The sequence below is a fragment of the Cupressus sempervirens genome, chromosome 5 (genome assembly GCF_028749045.1).
Source record: "Cupressus sempervirens isolate cs-2001-9-10 chromosome 5, ASM2874904v1, whole genome shotgun sequence".
NCBI classification, from domain to species: Eukaryota; Viridiplantae; Streptophyta; class Pinopsida; order Cupressales; family Cupressaceae; genus Cupressus; species Cupressus sempervirens.
Window position 1 is genome coordinate 315,094,881 of NC_143122.1, and position 19,102 is coordinate 315,113,982.

Consider the following 19,102-nt stretch of genomic DNA (forward strand, 5'->3'; position numbering starts at 1 on the left):
ATACATATGAATATGTATTTAGCACATGTGTAAAATAGATGGACATAGTAGCGGGGTTTGTACCTCATGATGTATATGTAAGTGCATAATTATATATAAGAATATGATAAATAAGAGATTTGTTACTTCAAAACACTTAATTTAATATTAGTAAATGAAAAATTAATATTCAAACATTTAAATATTAACCAACGTCAAGTAGTCACTACCATGCTCTATGGTTGAGTTATTCAGGGCCCATTTGGCAAAGGGAATACAGGTGGAATAGGCATATGTATATTCTTTAAATTTTGAATTCTTTGTTTGGATGCACCAAATTAGAATTGGAACAAGAATAAAATTGGAATACATATTCCAATTTTGTTCCAAAAACGAGCATTTGCTTTTCCACATAAATAGGTGGAATTCAAATAAGTATTCCTATTCAATTTTTTTAATTTTAGAAAACATAAATTTTTGAGTTTGTGAATGTCGCATCAAATTCAAGGTGAACCAAACAAGAATAGGAATAGGTAACCCCATTTTCTATTCGAGAATAAGTATTCAGAATACGTATTCCTATTCCCATTTTTATATTCCCACAGCCAAATGAACCCTTAAGAGGGAATTTTAGTCTTAAAAATTACACAATGGAATACATGCAATCTTGTGAGGTGGATTCCTGATACGATAGAAACATTTTATTCGAACAATAAAAGTTTTTCAGTTAATATGGGGCAAGAGAAAAATTAGCAAATGGCATAAACCCGAGCAGATACGTTTGGAGCTAGTTCCTGAACCATGATGAGAAGGTGGCGAGAATTTAGAGCCCATTCATTATAAATTGTAAGGGTATGTGTGGAAGATTTTGGTTGAAACATTCATTCATTCGTTTGCATCACACATTTTGTTCTTGTACTACGATGGTTCTGGCATACACTTCATTCTTCCTTGTTTGAGGAAATGCAAAACATTCACATCTTGAAGGCTTGTCATTTTTTGGAAAGCTAGGTAGAAAGTTAGGAAGGATTGCAGAGCAAGTTCTGAATCTACACATTTAACAAGAAGGAGACTAAGTAGAAAACTCCAGGCACGTTTAATTTACCGAGTTTCTCTAGCTTTTGCTTTTGGAAAAAAAAACTAAGAATTAGTCCCATCTCTTTCAATATTGGAAGTATTTGTAATTTCAATATAAAAGCGTAAAGTAGCCAAAAAAAAACACATATTTTCTGCAAAAGAATAAGAACGTTTAGAGTACATAGGATTTTATAGCTTAAAGAGTTCGTAGTTCTGTACAGAAAGAAATGAAGTGTGTTCATTTGCATAATCTTATAATGGGAAGAACTTATAGTTGCAAGCTTATGTAATATATATAAAGAATGAAGGTAGTTATTGGGGGAATCTTTCAATTAGCTGAAAGTTCATTGTTAAAAGGATAATCAGTAAATAAAATAACACATTAGAAAGTGTGATATTTTTAATATTATTAAATAAATTAGTGTAATAATTTTTTTATGTTGACAATAATTAATCTATTTATCTTTTGAGCCTATTCATTATTTTATTTATAAGGTCAACTTGTAGGTTGTTGTAGGCATGTAATTTGGATTCTTTTAGTTGTGTGATGTTCATCTTGTCATTTTGGAAGTGCAAGATCCTCCTTACTTGACTCTCGCCGTTTCGGTGGGATTCAAACCTCACCTTATTCCATTCTCTGTACTACTTTTCTTCAGATCTCGCACATTTGGAGTGCTATCTTTGTCTACTATTATTATAAATTACATATTCCATGACAATTTGCACACATTTTCTTGGTGAATATCTCTTTGTTGATGTGTGTCTTGATAGTACACATTTGTTTGGCATCTCAATCTCTTGAAGAACTTCAATCATTTCCCTAATTGTACTACTTGCACAAACTCCCCACACCTTTGTCATTGCACACCAAATTACCGTATGTCAATATTCCTTCCCCTCCACCATCATATAGTCACCTCCAATTGTACTATTATACGCTTGCATAAGTTCCCTCTGTAGTCTTTCCATCATTCTTGTCATCACACAACTCCCTCTAGCTTCACCGTGCACTCCCTCTTCCACCCCATGCACTCCCTCCAGTATCATACAATGGTCTTCCACATCGTATCCAATCTTATATGATCTCTATACATACCATCACTATACAACTTGCACACCTTTGGAAACATTACAGTGGTATTAGAGCTGATAATCTTGCCAACCTGTGGATAAGGTTGGATGTCAACAAGATCCTGATTTGTAGGTATGATGGATGAAACAAGCACTGAGATAATGACACTTCTATGAGAGCTAAAAATAGGACAACAATAATTAGGTGAAACTTTTTTGAATGGAAAACAACTTGGTGAGACCTTAGTGAAAGGGCGGTAACAATTTGGGGAGACCCTTTAACCCTTTGATTTTTGGTAGAAGGAAGGATAAATGGAGGACACAATGGGCACATTGATAATTTTGTCAATGAGAGGATTCACATAGAACGCTCCCATACATGACCAATGATGTCGATATTTCCTCAATAGTTAGAATAGTGCGAGGAACAAGAACCTACCTTTCTCAAGATGCAAGATCGGTTCCTACAAGACTAGTTCAATGTTGGACTTGGAGTAGAATTATCCTTCAAGGATTTTGTGTATTTGTGGATGAGATATTCTAGGAGACAAGGAAATTACAACGATGGTATCAAAAGAAAGATTTGCAAGATAAAATTATCATCCTTTGATGGGTTTGGGCATACATCAACATGAGCAAGGGTTCAAAAGGTTGAGTACCTCCTTCCAGCTCAATCCAATGCCTAAAGAACAGGTAATCAAGTTCGTAACACTTCACCTAGAAGGAATTGCTCATGAATGGTGGTACCATGGGATGGTCACCCTTGGTTATGATCAAGTCAATTCATATGTAGATTTTACAAATAAACTTACAGACTACTTTGATGAGAAGGATCCAAAGCTCAACTTCAAGGAGTTGACACAACTAACGCGAATTGGATCAGTGGACAACTTGTAGATGCTTAGAATTGTCCCAAACACTATATTTATTAATTTAATATATCCTGTAGTGCCTTAATTAATTATAATTGTTATATTATTCTACTTATTTAATTAAGTTTATTTATTTAAATGTGTTCATTTTGCTAAGGTATTAGAATTTAATTTAAATACATCCCTCTAATGTATTAAATTTATTTAATACATAGTGCTCCATAAATCTCCTTTTTAAATAAATCATCTTTATTTAAATCTGTCCACATGATTAGAATTCCTAAGTCCACTATTTAATTAAATCATATTTAATTTAATCCTAAATCCTACCTAAAGCCTAGTCTACCATCCATCACTCTCATCCTCCTAAGCATACCCAATAATTAATCCCACTTATTTAGCCTAAGTACCTTTTTAACCCCTAAGTGGTTGCTCACACATGTGAGCAACTCAATCCCAAAAAACCTCCCTTTCATTAACTTCTCCAAAAGGTATTCTTATACCATTGTCCCCCGCTCCTTTCCCCAAGGTTTCTCACACATGTGTGAGCACGCCTTGAGCCACTCAAACCTTAAAGGCTTGGTTTGAATTTTGCATGGCTTGTCTTTTAGCCCATGTGTCTCCCTTGTGGCAACTATGCGGATGCCACATAGATGTCATCTCCTTAAGGCCTCCTTCAAATCTATAAATAGAGCCATTGTCTCAAGCATTTCCCATCTTCTAATTTGCATTATTATCATGCTAGTATTATTCTAGAGCTTTTTAGAGATTTTATCACTAACCTTTTGGTAGTTGTTTAATTTCTTGCATTTTCATAGTATCTTTGCATTATTAGTTTTCTCACTTGCGTCCATCTCCATTATCCTTGAATGCTCTCAAGAGTGGTTGCTCCCTTAGTCATTTCTTGAAGTGTTCTTCATTAGTTTAGCATAGGTTTATACTCATTTGCATTTTCAATCATCTTAGGATTCATCATAGTTGTGTTTGGGAATAGTACATCAACATCCCTCAATCTTGAGCACACTGATAAAGTCCATTTGGGTGCCCTTGTTGAGCTACTTCAAGGTTGTGTGACCCTATTTCTTGGTTGCATTGCTTTGTAAAACTCAAGTTTATTAATTGTCTATTTCTTAAATTCAATATATGCATGTCTTCTTTTCCAACTAAAATTTTCCTTGTTTAAGTGTGCTCCCAATAGGTAGGTTTTTCATGTATACATTTTGGCACGCCCTGTGGAACCCGTACCCCTTTTCCCATTTAAATTTTGATTAAAAACTCATCACATTCTGCAAAAAAATGTGCACAGTCGTCTAAGTTAGTCGTAATGTCGTCTGTATAGACACTTTGTCATTTGTGTATTTTGAAATTTGCACATTTTAATCACATGTGCAAGGTTTTCCAAACACTTTGCCTATTCTATCATATGTGAGGATTGGCATCCATGCTCTATTGTCTATGACATTTTGTCATTTGTGACTCGGTTAACAAAACTTAAGGGTTTTTTGTTTCAAACTACTTTTCCACCATTTAAGATAGCACATGCTCTCGCGTTTTTGACAGTGATTGATATTTTCACAATTAAAATTGGAGAGATAATTAGTTTGTTGCATTTATTTACTTTTTTAGGCATGTTATTTAACTTTTTTGTCTTCACAATTATGTTGTGTCATCTGCTGGTTTTGGTGTCTCTAAGTTTTGGCATCTCCATGGTATGGCATCTTTGATTTTGTTATGTCGTTTGCGTTCTGTCGGGATAAGTATCAAGTATTGCATTTAATTATGTGTGTTTGTCATCTATAGTTTTGTATTTTGTCATCCTCGTAGTTTGGTATTTGTGCTTGTATTATGTTGTCTACATTTCTTTGCAAGATTGACTAGTTTAAGCACTTTTTCATTTGATCTGCCTAGCTTCGTTGTTTTACCTTCAAAGATTACAAATTGGTTTTATTGCAAGCAATAGATTTGGAGGACGTTAGACTTAGGAAAATGAAATGAACATGCATGATTAATCACTTCTTTTTGAATGAATGTCGTGAGTAAACTTGTAACCCAAACATACTCTTGAATGCACTCAAGGCTAAATGTTTTTCATCCAATCTTGAATGCCTTGAGGAATTAACAGATTTTATTGGAGTGCATGTTTAGGACTTAATCAAAACATACTCTTGAATTCCTAAAGATCAAATAACATTGCTATGAAGAAAACTTCAATTTGGGTCTAAAATAATTTCATCAAATCTTGAATGCTTAAGGGGCAAAGAACATTGCAAAAGAACATTTGGACTTGGTGCTTAAAATGAATTCACTCAATCTTGAATGACTTAAAGGAATTGGTTCTTATTCCCTCCTATTTACAAAGCTTTCACGATTCATTTTCAAAGCACAAGCACATTGTCAAGTTGGAAAGAACATTGCATGTTAAAAATGAGTGTCTTCAAGCATAATTAATGCATTTAAAACTTTGATTTGGGAATGAACAAGTGTCTTCTATGTTTGAAGGATTATTTTTTAACACTACCTTGAGCTCCTTTATTTTTTGCAAGCCAAATTACTTACATGATGTGAGAACAAATTAGTTGGCTATTTTTTGAGTACCCTCTCCCCTTGCCTTTATGGATCTTGGGTGTAAGAGAAAGATATAGTTAATTTTAGGTTCACTTCTAGAGATTTCTATCTTTTGGGAAATGTGTGTCCCCATTAGAGAGTGAGCTCAAACTAGTAAACCCTTTGATTGGTATATAAATGAGGAGAAAGGTGAAAAAATTCTCACCACCCTCCCACCCACCCCCAAGCTCAAGCGAGGTGTGTAAATGGTAACTCGAGGTAGGAAAAATTTCCTAGGATTTTGACATGGTTTACTAGACTCTTAAGTGCATTGTACGCATACAAACTGATTGGGGGGACACTACAAATCTTATTACAAATCAAATGGTAGATACCCCTTATCCTTCATATGTTATTTTAATGACTATAGTATGGGCTTGCTCATGTTACATTAGTTTAAACGATGCAAGGGAAACAACATCCTCTGAAGATTACTCACCATTGTGCTCCCCTAGTAGAGGCATGAGGCTAGTACTTGGACTTCATCTCCAAGAGTCATTGTCCCCATAGAGGGGGAACTTCTATTTGTCATGCTTTTAAGGTTCTTTGACATGTAAGTTTGTCTATTGGCTCTTGTATCAACTCACCTCTTGGAGTGAGAGGGAAATATCAAATTGGAGCTAGGAGTCACCAAAATGGGGGCCTATGAATAAAATATTGAAACCAATTGGGTATGTCTGAATTTTTCTTACTTGCATTAAAAATAACTATCACTTGCCTTACATGATCCATCTAGGTTGCTTTATCCCTAGTAGGATTGTTTTTAACTGTTGTCTACATCATTTTTTCCAAATCAAATATCGAACAAGTCAAAACGAGTGAAATGGTGAGTTGAACATTAGTGAGAAAATCGGTTTGTGAGTGGGTTCATTTGATCTTCAAACATTTTCTAGAATCCTTGTGCTTAGTCCAACATTTGAGGTTTTGTTCTTTCCATGTCCAAAGTGATCAAACATAAGAAGGTGAAACTATTAGAACCATTTTCCTATAAGGAAAGAAAGAACCTAGCACATAATGGTAAACAATTTCGATACAACACTATGGATACCAAATTTGAAGAAGATAGATGGGAATGTTATGACAAAATTGAGTACAATGACAAACTCCTACAATGGTCCACTTACCCAAGAGCAAACCAAAGATTCCTATTCCTAGAAAGAGTTGATTAAAACACCTACATAGTGAAAATGTCATCCACCTTTCTCAAAATAGTCTATTTCCAACACATCTTTTCAAACCTTCTAGTCTTCCATTTTCAAAATTTCATATACAGAGCATCATCATTTGGACCTTAATCCTTGAGTCAAAGAGCATCTTAATCACGATCCTTTATCTAAACTCAAACATAAAAAAATAACATTTCTAAATTCCCTCTTTGGTAGCAAGACTTCTGAACTTACAATATTAGACCTTCATTCATAGAAAACTTTTATCATAGTTGCACTCACTCATTTGGGATCACAAGTCCATCTCCTAATATTGAGTCCTTTATTAAGTGTCCTATCTTGCTTAAGATCAATTTTCCATATTTAGTTGGAAAATAATAATATTATCTTATATCCATTTGGTTTACAAATCCATGGGGTCTCTTGCTCACACATAGGTTGTCTTATACCTTATATATTTTTCAACATCATATCCAATCAAAAATTCAATCAAGTCCTTGATCATTAATCAGAATCAATCAATCTTTGATGTTGTTGGCATCCTTTCCACATAGGTTCATTTTCTCTCTCATACATTTTCCCTTCTTCCACAATCTTTCATCCATCACTTGGTCACACTTGTATGGTATACATGTGATCCAAATGATTCACATTTAATCCCATGTCTCAGTTATTGGAATCACTAAGGCAACAAGAGTTGGAGAACCCATTCACTCCTAGATCAACACCATTGGGGAACCCATTTCTCCCAAGTTCAAACATTGATATGCTTGGCTTGATACCCATGAGGGAACTTGAGAATACCTCTTGAAACATGACTATAGGCATTGACATACAAAATCAAGAAGAACCTTATCAAGATGAAGATGCCTCTCAAGATGCTAACCCTCCTGATGAAGTTCAAACATTTCTTGCAAACCCATATAACTTGGAGATGTTAGAAAGATCTATTAGGGCACACAAGAGTGAGGTTTTCCTAAACCTTATCAAAGACAATGTTAATGTCCCTATAGAATTTGACGAGAGTACTTTGTTTAGAAAAATCACTAAAGATGGTGCTCCGGTGTTTCCAAATCCTACCGAGGCATAAACATCTAACAAAGAAAAGGAACCTGTAAGTAGTGGACAAAAATGATGCACTTATATCAGCTCTAGAGAAACCTACTTTCCAATTAAGTGCAAAACACATTCAATAAATCATTAGTGCTATGCCTAACACAACCACACATGCTAGTATTATGTAGTCCACCTCAATGGGTCCAACTATAGGATACTTTAAAATGGGAAAGTACCTATCTAGCAAATGGCAATCACAACTTAACCAATGCATTCATCATATCTACCCATACCAACAAATCTGTTGAAAACATTCATTCCAATTTCCACATTGGCATACCAATATAATGGTCATAGTGGAACACCACCTCCTCCTCCTCCACCTCCACCTTATAGTCCATTTGGAAACTCATACAACTTTGGACGAGGATTCAACATCAATCCACAATAATCACAGACAAAAAAATCAAAATTTAGCCCAGTAGTTCCATGAACTCAAGAATTTTGTCCACAATATGAGCAACAAAGGGATGAAGAATTTATCGTTTGAGGAAATTCCCCCTTTCCCTTGACTAATTTATCAAGATGATACCATTTCTGCCAAAATTTGAGATCCCTAAATTTGACAAATACATAGGAGAAACATGTTATGCCACACATCTCAAAGAGTTTTTTGTCCTATGTCAAGAGGTCGCCTATAGTGAGGATTACCTTGACAAACTTTTTACATGAAGTATTGGAATCACTGCACTTGAATGGTTGATGAACTTACCATGGGGATTTTTTACATCCTTTAACGACTTGACATGCAAATTTGTGGCACAATACTCATAGAACATTGAACATCATGAATCCTTGAGATACTTGTGTAACACAAAACAATGAAACAGGGAGACATTTTCTCATTTTCTAAAAAGGTGGTGGTAGCTTGCGAATAGCATGTCATACCAAATTGAAGACTTGCACCCTATAGAAATATTCATCAAAAATATGATTCTTGAGATGTCTTTCCAAATGAAAATGGCTAGTTTTGAAGATTTTGTAGCCTTGGTCAAGAAAGGAAAGAACATTGAGAGCCAACTCTTGGAAAATGGTTCTATCAAACATGACAACTCTTCATCATTAAAGAAAAAATCCAACAACAAAGGCCAACATAAGTTTTGGTCCAAAAAATAAGGGTGCTACACATGATGGTATCATTGATGTTAAGAGTGTATAAAATCTCCAAGGTGGAAATAATAACAACTATTGCAATCAAAACAACAACAATAAGAATTGTAATAATCAAAATCAGAACAACAATTAGAACAATTAGCAATCACACAATCAAACATAGTTCTTTCCTTGAAAATACAAATACAATCATGAAAATGATCGAAACAAAAAGTCACTAGCTTCTGAGATCCTTTAGACATCATATTTAAGAAGCTAGTGGACCACAACTTGATTGTCTTCCCAAATACAAGCCCCTATGAGGAAAACAACCTAAACCACCATGGTACAAAGACAACAAATACTATGATTAGCATTACATTAAAGGACATGACACTAAGAAATGCATAAAGCTCAAAATTTACATTTAGAACCTCGTTGATGATGGAGAATTTGATCATAAAGGAGGACCGTCCTCTAGAAATGCTAAACTGAAGATCTTTTAGAAAATATTCCATGATCACAATGACGACAACAACAATGGAAAAAACAACATGAACAATGTCAAACAAGATTCCACATCTAATGCACTATACTATGACTATTCTACTAACCACATATTAGGCTTTGACTCCTTGTGTGGAAAAATAGAAACAAATGATATCTGCAAATTTGACTCCATGTGTGGCCACATTAAAGAAGTTGACAACCATGTCAACAGGCTGACATTACAAACAATTAATTGTGGTACAACTACACAATAGAAAAGAGTTACTTTACAAGCTTCCACTTCCAACCCCACTAATTCATTAGTTCCACATGCACCTACTATACCATCCACTTCACAAAGACCCACTTCCTGCTATGACGTCCTTTCACATTTAGGAAAGACTCCTACACAAATATCCATTCTTGAGCTTCTCACGACATCACCTCTCCACAAAGAGATCCTTGAGACTTCTCTCTTACAGTCTCACAATCCTAACAATATCAATGCATCCCAATTCATTATCATGATAAAAAATCTCCCTACACAACAACACCTGGTCTTCATGGACAAGGATTTTAAAGATCCTAACTTGCACCACAACTTTTCACTCCATATTGAAGTCCTTATACATCGACACAAAATAAAATAAGTCTGTATAGATAATAGATATGGTTTGAACCTGTGTACACTGAAGATGATTCATTTCTTAGGACTTCTAGAAGATCTCCTTGATATAAACAAAAGGATAACCATAAAGACATATGATGAGAGAGAGCAAAAATTAAAGGGGGTGATCATGCTACCATTGTAGGTAGGACCCATTGTAATCAACACAAAATTCCATATCCTTGACTTAGACATACCATATAATATCTTTCTCTATAGACCCTAGATACATACACTAGAAAGATCCTTAGCACTAATTCAAGTTCCAACAAAGGAAAAGAGAAGGTTGAAGTTGTCTAGGTCAGAACTACATAGAAGAGGTCACCTTTGTCGATCAACGAATGAGAGAGTACAAGTTTGAGAATGCCTTGTACATTGGAAACTACCACTTTCCCCCTGATCCTTTGGTAAACCTTCCCAAATACTTCCTCCTACAAATAAGGAAACCATGCATGTAAACAAAACAACCTTTAAACACTGGGGTTTCCTTAATGAGGAACACATGGAGTCTAATATCCTAGGTTGGCTCTATTATTATGGTAAAGATGATCTTGTGAAATTTCCCAAAGATAAGTGTTGGTGTAATTAAGTATTTACTAATTACACTTTACTTAAGTTTACTTAGGTTAGTGCATTAGCATATTAGTTGTCATGTTGACAACATAGTAGTTTGTACTCCAATTGAACACATGTTGTCTACTACATTTCTTTATGAGATACACCTTTGCATTCTTATCCTCTCATTATTGCACATACATTCATGCACAATGGAGGATAATCCACTCTTGGTGGACATGTGCTTAGTTGTTATGCTTATCTCTTTACTGACTCCTAGTCATATCAACTGCCTTTATATACAAGGCACTTCTATAATGTATTCATCCAATTATCTAGTACCCATTATCATTTTGATCATTATTGAGATTCTCATTTGATCATCATTAGTCTCTCTTGTACTATCTATTGAGCTTCTTGATCTTGAAGTCATTTTGCACTAAGAAAAATTCTTACATGGTATCAGAGCCATAGGAGTTTCATTGCATAGCCATTTGAGAGATTTTTTTTTGCAGGTCAAGATTAGAGCTTGCTGGTGCAAATCAGATGTTGGCATCACATTCAAAAGGTCAAAAAACCCCCAAATCGACTTTTATTTCATCAAAATCAAACATCTAAGGTGAATTCTAGAGTCATTTGGTTTTTGGAGGTGTGATGGTGGCGATTCAAGAAAAATAATTATAGAGTTGATTTTCAAATAGCGATATCTCCCTCAGACGAACTCCCTTTTCCAAAATTTTTTTTTTTTTTTTGGGGTAGAATTTCATGATCTACACATCGGTGTAGGTTTTTTGTGATCTACGTGCCTAAATTTTCTTAAAATTTCCAATCCCAATTTTTACAACTTTAGAGGCTTCGTTCAGGCTCATATGGACACATATTCAAGTGCTGTTTTTTTTGAAAGTGCATAATTTTTTGTCTACTTTCTAGATCTGGTATAAGTTTGGAGTAATTTTGAGTAGACATAGTACTTTTAGGATTTGGTCATTTTTTGGCATATTTTGGCACTTGTAATTAAGTAGATCCTTGAGAGGTCTTGTGTCTTATCTTGTTGAGTCATATATAGCTTCATATTTGTTGTTGTAACCATAAAATCAAAAGTTCACTTTGGTTCATTTTGACAAGTGGAAATCATACATGCACTTAGTATAAAGTGCCAAAAATCTATTTAGGGGGGGGGGGGGGGGTTGCATTGATTAGTACATCATGGATGAGGAAGATTTAATTACCTTGACAACAAAAAACTATAAGCAATGGATTGAATTAGTTCTCACTTATCTTAGTGAGAATAATGCATTGCCATATGTGAAAGGACTTTCATACAATGGTGACATTGTTACAATCATTTATCATGTACTCTTTCTACATATAGATATGGAGGTTATGGATTTACTTGATGACATGAACTCAACTAATTTTTATGATATTTGAATCTATCTTTGGGAGATGTATGGAGATCCACATGTTTCTCCATTCCCAAAAGATCTTTTACCTCCAGTTACAGCTACTAATTCTCCTACTGATATTGCATCTATTGTTGCTCTTGATGATGCTTCTATTCACACAGTTGTGGATTCACATGATTCAATGTAGTAAGATATTTGTTGTCTTCTAGACTTAGTTCCTTGGGATGACTTCTTGATAGACATTACAGGTTTGTTTGTTGAATCCTACATTGAGGATATGGGAGACATTATTAATGATATACATCTTCTCTTTATTGAGGATGATACTTCTTCAGTTGTTGTGAGGGAACACTCTAGCCCTCATGATTCTCCACTTGATCTTTCTTTTGACTTTGTCATGATTGTGGATACTTTCTTACAACATTTCTAGGATGTCCCTTTCATTTTAGAGAATACATTTGAGTCTTTGGACATTGTTTTACATGAATCTCAAACTTCACTTGAGATGTCAGATTGCATGGTTGATCATACTCATGTGTTGCAGATTTCTATGTAGTTTCCTAAGATAGATTACATTCTGAGAGTTCTTCCTATTGATTGGGGTGGATTCTTTTGTACACCCATGCCACTATTTCTTCCTCAAGGGAGAAATATCATTCAATTTTCATGTTGTAGCTTCTACATAGATCTAGGAGCATACTTCATGGGTGCATATTCTACATTGAGGGGGGGCTTCTTTGTTTCTCTTCCTACTTGTTCTTTTGAGGAGGCATCTTGATCTTTGGAGTTTGATCCACATTCCTATACAGAGAAATTGCCATTGGTTCCTTGTCTATCACCTTCTTCTATTGGACTTGATCTTGATTGGTTCATGACATCTTTAGTATTCAAGGACATGGTGACACATCTTCAGACTTTAGAGACAACATACTTCATATGGATTCCCCTTCCATCTTCCTATCTATAATGGGAAGCCTTCTTGCATCTGTATTTGGTGTATCTTCTTCCTAAAGGGAGAAATGTTGTTTGTAGGCATTGGATTCTCTTTTGTCTTCAAGCATTCATCATTCTTGTAGGAGATCATTCACTATGGGGGGATTTCATTTCTCCTTATTTCCTTCTTATGGAGGGATTCTCTATTGTATGCATGATGTATGTCATAATGGGGGGGTCTTAATTACTCCATCCATCCATGCATCTTTTTGTTTCGTCTCTCTTTTTTGGGGGAGGGTTTTCCCATGAGGTTTTCTCTCTTTCTCCTCTTTATGAGAGCTTGCATTCTTTTTGCATCTTGTACAGGGGTACCTAACATGGCCTAGTAGTTGGGACCCATCTTGCATTATCATCTAGCTTTTGTGAGCTTAAATGCATTCCCCTAAGTTGCACTTAAGGGGGGGGGGCGGGGGGGGGGGGTTGTTGGTGTAATTAAGTATTTACTAATTACACTTTACTTAATTTTACTTAGGTTAATGCATTAGCATATTAGTTGTCATGTGGACACTTAGGAGTTTGCATATTCACATGAATTGTCATGTTGACAACATAGTAGTTTGTACTCCAATTGAGCACATGTTGTCCACTACATCGTTTTATGAGATACACTTTTGCATTCTTATCCTCTCATTGTTGTACATACATTCATGCACAATGTAGGATAATCCACTCTTGGTTGACATGTGCTTAGTTGTTATGCTTATCTCTTTGTTGACTCTTAGTCATATTAGTTGCCTTTATATACAAGACACCTCTATAATGTATTCATCCAATTATCTGATATCCAATCATCTGATATCCATTCTCATTTGATCACCATTTGTTTCTCTTGTGTTATCTATTGAGCTTCTTGATCTTGGTGTTGAATTATTGCTTTAGGCATATTCTTACACAGTATCAGAGCTATACCAAATTCTTATAATATGTATGTGAAGGCCCCATCTTTTGTTGAAAACATGGGTTGTCATGATATAGGCCTTGGACCTAATGAAGATCAAATCGAAAAACCCTCGAGACTACTAGGTATCTTAAAGGATAGGGATTGGGCTCCCTTAAACCAAAGGTACCCTTTGTTGACAACTATTGTATGGTTGAACCTGATTTTGAGACTACAGAAGAGGAATTCTTCAAAATACCCTTCCAATATATTTAAGATGACCTAGATAACTATGTCCATGCCATCATCATAGCTGACCTTTCCTCCCCCAACCTCCCCCTTACTAACTCTGACATGATAGATTGGAACCTTCAAGACACACCACCAACTCTTGATATTTGTAGCTCTGATGATGTAGTGATGACCCTTTTTGGCCTTAAGAATCTCCAGACTACAAACACAAGACCAAATACAATGGTAAAGCCTACTTTGGTAGCCAAGTCAACTCTCTTAGTTGCAAAAGTGAAAAAGAAAATAAAAACTAAAAAAATTGAAGAAACATCCTCTAGTGAAAACCCTTCTTGGGAAATTTTGGATGAAGAAAAAGATAAAATAAAGGACACATCTTTTGGTGAAAACATCCTTGAGGTGCAAGAAGAGCAAGAAGTTGACTTTCCATTCACAACTCTACTACCAAAAAATTCATCTATATTGATTAAAGAGGCCATTCTAGTAAACTTGGGTATCATAAAAAATCTACAAATGACCTACATTGCTGCTACCCTAAGCCTTGAATAACAAGAAGTGATGACTAAATTCTAATAGAAAGGAAACATCAATTTTTCATGAACTTAGAAAGATATGCCTAGCTTAGACACACACTTGGTTATACATCACCTAACAATTGATCCAAAGGCTAGACCTTTTAAACAGAAGCTACACAAGATACATTCCAAAGTCTCACTCTTGGTAAAAGCAGAACTGTAGAAGATGTTAGTGGCAAAGCTCATTTTACCTATTGATTATCCTAAATGGGTTTCCAATATTGTACCCATAGGAAAAGCCTCTAGGGGCATATGAATTTTTGTATATTTATGAGATCTTTATATTGTATGTCTAAAGGATGATTTTCTGCTATCCAAAATAGACATTATAGTGGATTTGACTATCAGACATGAAATTTTATATTTGAAAGATGGTTTCTCAGGTAATAATCAAATCAAAATTGCAGAATAAGATTAACACAAAATGTCATTTACTACCCCATGGGGAACTTTCTACTATCAAGTCATGCCTTTTGGGTTGAAGAATGTTGACGCCACTTATCAATGCATAATGACTGTGATTATGGAGGACTATTTTGATGACATCCTAGGGAAATCAAAGATACGTGATTCACATATCCTTGTTTTACCACAATCTTTGAAACGTTAGAGAAATAAAAAGTATGAATTAATCCTAAGAAGTGTATTTTTAGTGTACAATCAGGCAAGTCGTTTGTTAGGATAAACCATGGATAGAAATAAAAACTACATGCAAATATAACCAATAACCAAAAATAATAGATCACACAGAAATGAACACAAGGCACCAAGATTTAATGTGGTTCACCCAATCCTTGGGCTACGTCCACCAAACAGAAAGTCCAATATTATTACAATCCAGTAATTACAACCTGATTACAATCCGTAATCCCTTACAGCTCAATATTGCCACAAGAAGCAATTTCGTATCACAACATAATCAAAATATCCAACCCTAAACCCTTTTATACAAGTATTAAACCGCTTTAGGGTTATAACATGTCGGCCATAAATTAGCCATAACTTTAGTGGCAAATCTATGAATAGTACAATACTTTCCTGATCAGTCACCACAATCTAACAATCTCCCACTTGGGGACTGATCAGGCTCCACACTAAACAACAATCTCCCACTTGGAGACTGATCCTGTAGCAATACTACTACCACATGGGGCTCCTACTAGATCAAACCAACTTGGACTCTGTTGTTCTTTTATTCATGTTCAATCTAAAAGACCAACTGAAGCTGAAAAGGAGTTCAGCTTCTCCCTTGTTACAAACTTTGTCAACATATCTATTGGATTGTCATTGGTATGTATCTTCTCTAGCTTTAACTGTCCATCCTCCAAAACTGACTGAATGAAATGGTACCACAACTATATGTGTTTGGTCTTAGAATGCAGAGCTGAATTCTTTGCAAGATGAATGGCACTTTGACAATAATTATCCTTCTGAGGATGTCCCAATTCTTCCAAGAAGAACTAAAGCCATATCATCTCCTTGGCTGCCTCTGTAGCAGCAACATACTTTTCCTCTGTAGTGGATAGAGCATTAATCTTCTGTAACCTAGAAACCCAGCTCATGGCTGCCCCACCAATAGTAAAGACATAACCTGTAGTACTCTGCCTAGTATCAATATCCCTTGCCAAATCTGAATCAACATAGCCCTGTAAATCAGTAGTAGGGCCCCCAAAGTGTAAACACTTATTGGATGTTCCTCTCAAATATCTGAGAATCCACTTGACAGCATTCCAATTCTCAAATCCTGGATGACTCGTATACCTGCTAACGACTCCCACTACATGGGCAATATCTAGTCTAGTGCATACCATAGCATACATTGTAACATACCCTACTAATTCTACCTTGAATTTTTTTAGTTTTGATTCAACAACATTTTGTCAAACAGTTGGTGTGCAAAGTCTGATTTGTAATTTCTGAGTTCTTATTCAGATGTTATAATACTTCTCTGCCAAACAATGACCATATGATCTGAAGAATAGCAAGGACAAATATCTTGGCACTTGAACACTACTACAAATATGCAATGTAAAGAGTTCTTATGGACTGATCGTAAATGTTCCATATACTTATCCTCTATTCAAGATATACAAACTTCATATAGCTGTGTACAAAAGTGACTGAGTTTGTAGTGCAAAGACTGTTACACAGTGACTGAATATGCAAAACTCTTTATAATTATGACACCTATACAGTCATTGAACTATTATAAACGGGTGTAGAAGAACCTGGAAATAATATGATCGTTGTTGTTCAAAATTTGAGGATGGATGTCCAGTTTAGCAACCCATCTAATAGCTGCTCGGTTAGGGTATGAAATATGACCTCCAAGTACACAGAATGAGGATTGTTCATGCGCACTATTCACAGGCACTGTTCACGCGCACTGTTCACGCGCACTGTAGCAGCACTGTTTACCCACAAACCTGCTCCAAATCTCACCTCCAAATCTGCTGTCCATGCTGTTCAATGTCTGCAATGATAATACTTTGGAAATGGAACAATTTCAATCTTACCTGTAGCTGAAAAATTGAAGCTGAATGCACACAGTATGTAGCTAATAGATCTTAAATCCCTTGACTCTGTCTTCCAAGAGCGAAAGGATTGTCACCAATGGAGGATTTCGTCTCCAAAAGCCAGCAACCAAACCAACCAAACTAAGCTTGAATTCATCAATCTCTTCATATCTCCACACCCCACTCATGGCTGTATATAAAGTCCTCTTAGAGGGTCGACCCCCACTCCACAAGCAATGTGGGATTAAATCTCATATTTGCATTTTAATATATTGTTTCCATTTATCACTTTAAAGTCCCAAGGAGATCATTTGGTGTCCCACTCTTGGGCACACATATAAATACAAAATATAATAAAGTAACCTTATAATATTAATTTAATTGAAGTTACTTTATTAAATAACTTCCGGCATTAAAATTCCATAGCAAATGATCTCGAAACACCACAAATGATAGCTCGTTAGAAAGAGCTAAGAAAAACACATCCAACCCCATCATCAAAATTATCATCTGACTAGCTTGGCTGACTTACTAAAAATAGTAAGTCACATTGTAAATGCCTCCAAACGAACTTAGTTGGCCCCCAGAACAAAATCGACTAGGCCAAAACACCACAAGATCCCGTCCATGTCCTTGTTAGCCCCTGGGACCACATAGAAGTAGGCTAACGACAACATATATCCAAACTGGTTAAACAGGGGACATTACATACATCAAGCTTCCTACAGCTGAAGCATAGGGTACCTTGGACATCTTATCCTTCTCTTCCTATGTCTTAGGACACATCTCCTTAGTCAATTTCAAATGACTAGGTAAAGGTGTGCTGACAGCTTTAGCATTCTCCATAGAGAAATGTTGCAACACCTTCTCAACATAATCAGCCTGAGATAGCGTCAATGTTCTGTTCTTCCTATCTCTGCAAATCTTCATACCAAGGATTTGTTTTTTTGCCCCCAAATCCTTCATAGCAAATGCATGTGCTAATTGGCATTTCAGCCCCTTAATATGATCCATGTTAGACTCAACTACAAGCATATCATCAACATATAAACATAAAATAATGTAGCTATCATCATCCAACCTCTTAAAATAAACAAAATAATCTGAATGACACCTGTTATAGCCATGCTCATGCATAAACCTATCAAATTTCAGATACCATTGCCGAGGTACTTGCTTCAAGCCATATAAACTTTTCTTCAATTTGCACACTAAGTTCTCCTTACCTTTGACCTCAAATCCTCGTGGCTGAGCCATATATATTTCTTCATCCAAATCACCATGAAGAAAGGTTGTTTTAACATCCAAGTGCTCTAAATGCAAATCTTCAATAGCCACAAGACTTAAAACAGTATGGATAGAAGTCATTTTAACAGCAGGAGAAAATATCTCATCAAAATCAATTCTCTTTTTCTGTGCAAATCCTTTTACAACTAACCTAGCCTTAAATCTTTTCTTACATCCTTCCTCCTCTTTCAACCTATAAACCCACTTATACTATAAAGCCTTTTTACCTGCAGGCAACGTGCATAGATCCCATGTCTTATTCTTTAGCAAAGAGTCCATTTCATCTTTCATTGTAGACTCCCACTGAATCTTAGTATCCACCTGCACAACTTCATCATAACTTTCAGGTTCACCAGCATCAGTAAGTAAAGTAGAATACAAAGAGGGAGAAAATCTTTGTGGAGGTCTAATTTGCCTCGTTGATCATCTAACAGTCACTGGTGTGTGTGGTATTTGTTGTTGCAGTTGTTGCACATCATGAGGAATGGCTGGAACATTAGCTTTTGGAGTA